Source organism: Cyanistes caeruleus, chromosome 3 (assembly GCF_971803275.1).
Source record: "Cyanistes caeruleus chromosome 3, bCyaCae1.hap1.1, whole genome shotgun sequence".
Lineage (NCBI taxonomy): Eukaryota > Metazoa > Chordata > Aves > Passeriformes > Paridae > Cyanistes > Cyanistes caeruleus.
This window is the reverse complement of record NC_141703.1, coordinates 1,504,845-1,507,275: the sequence shown is the minus strand read 5'-3', so window position 1 is coordinate 1,507,275 and position 2,431 is coordinate 1,504,845.

The window sequence follows — 2,431 nt, the reverse complement described above, 5'->3', positions numbered from 1 at the left end:
GAAGATGAAGAAGACTGAGATGATGCTGAAGACGAATAAGGCGAAGAAGACAAAGAGGATGAAGACAAATAAGAAGATGAAGAATCAGAAGAAGGAGAAGAAGAAGAAGAGGACGAGGAGGAGGAATACTTTGAAGATACATAGGAGAAAAAGAATAGTCATAAGAGTTTTAAAAATACCTAGAAGTAGAGGAAGAAGAGAAATAAGAATAAGGATAGGAATAGGAGTAAGAATAAGAATTTCACAATGTAGAAGATTAATAGGAATAGGAATTTGAATTTTGAAATGCATAGATGAAGAAGATTAAGAAAAGTAAGAATTTGAAGTTTAAAATACATAGAAGAAAAGGAAAAGAAGAGTAGTAAGAAGAAGGTGTATAGAAGAAGAAGAAGAAGAAGTAGGAGAAGAAGAAGAAGTAGTTTAGAATCCATAAATGAAGAAGAGCTCAAATGAATAAATGAAATTACCAAATAATTTGTATTTATTACAGACTGTATTTTTACATTATGATACTATGATATAAAACATGATTATGCCATATGTTGTAATTATGATACATTCTGATTTCCCAGAAAATAACCTAAGAAGGAGAGAACACTGTTGCAGCAAGAGAAGAATTTGTCTATTTTTGCTAAGCAAGTTTGTAAGGGCCAAGAAAAGCGTCTCCAGATTTGATGTCCCGTCTGTGCGAGGTGCCCATGGATTCTGACTCTGGGTGCCAGTGAGTCCCCTGTGAGCAGGGAGTGCTGAGCCCCAGCGGCAGCGGGAGAGTTCCCGGCTGGGCCGGCAGGGCAGGGCTGGCCCTGCTCTCTGCAGGCAAACGAAAGGCGCCCGTTGAGGCCGGCTGAGAGAGAAGTGTGCTGGGAAGCCTTTGCAGCAGGGCTGGAGAGAGAAGTGTGCTGGGAAGCCTTTGCAGCAGGGCTGGGCAGCCCGATGCCCACCTTGTCCCCAGCCCAGAGCCCTGAGTGCCACGTCCAGCCCTTCCTTGGGCACCTGCAGGGATGGGCACTGCAAAGCTCCCTGGGCAGCCCCTGCCAAGGCCTGAGCTCCCTTTCCATGGGCAAATTCCTGCTGCTGCCCACCCTGAGCCTCCCCTGGCCCAGCCTGAGGCCGTTTCCCCTTGTCCTGTTGCTGTTCTCTGGGAGCAGGACCCCACCCGCACCTGCCAGCCCCTCCTGGCAGGGGGTACAGAAGGATTGTTCCTTTCTTAGGCCCTCTCCTCCTCCTCCTCCTCCTCCTCCTCCTCCTCCTCCTCCTCCTCCTCCTCCTCCTCCTCCTCCTCCTCCTCCTCCTCCTCCTCCTCCTCCTCCTCTCTGCTTTCCAAAAGCAAATAAGAATCACTGCAGGGTGACAAATGCCACATGAGAGTATTTGGACTGGATGTTCACCCATTTCTTGTGTCCCCAGGGACAACCCAGTGTCTTCTCCCTCCCTCGCCCAATATCCAAGAGCAGAGAGTCCCTAGGCCAGCGTTCCTCTCTGTGGGAGCAGCAGGTGAAAGTTTGGGCACTTCTGCAGCCCTGAGAGAGGGGAAGGCAGCAATTCTCCTTTCATTCTTTTCCACACCAAAGGAGACTCCTGCAATGGGAAAAGGAATTGTTCTTGGTGGAGCTGCCCTGTGAGGCTCCAGCCCACAGGAGAGGCCTGGGGGACATCAGGTGTGGTTCCAGCTGCAGGTTGGCACGTGAAAGCAGTGCCAGGAGTGGGAAAGTTGGAGAGAAAACAGATTATCCAGAACCACACTTGATCTGTCTCCTCTCCCTCAGCGCACTTGGAGGAGGTTCTGGATAAATGATGCACGGCAAGGCGATGAAATCAGGAGTAACTCTGATTTTACTCCTGGCGTGCTGCTGTGCAGCCTCGGGAACCAGAGGTGCTCTTGTGCTCGTCTGAAGCGAGCGAGTCCTGCGGGAGTTCACAGCGATCCTGAAGCCTTGGACCCAGCTGTTGATTTTTAATTGATGCTGCTCAGTTTGGCTTCAAGGTTTCTAAAATAAAGTGGACAACAAGAAACAAATTTAAAAGTTCAAAATTATAAGAATAACAAGTAACAAAACTGTGTAAGTTTTTCCAGCCTTGTTTTTGTCTCAGTCTCTGGGATCCCTCCCCTGGCAGGGGATATAAAGTTGCTGTTGCCTGGGATCTGAGTGAGGAGCTCAGCTGTGTGACACATTGTCGCTGGGCTTTTTTCTCTTTGGCTGAATCCTCTTTCCATGGTCAGCCGGGCTGTGGGGAGGAGCTGTTTGTGTCCTGAACAAAGGAAGATGGGCAGAAGGGAGGAGGCTCCACAGTGCTGAGGCTGTGGGGAGGACTTGAAGGGTGGGTGGCACTGAGGGGATGCTGCTGGGGACACTCCAGTGAGGGTGGAGGATCAGGGGGACAGGGCAGCTGCAGGTCTGGCTGCCTCTTCCACTCTTATCCTTGGCTTTAG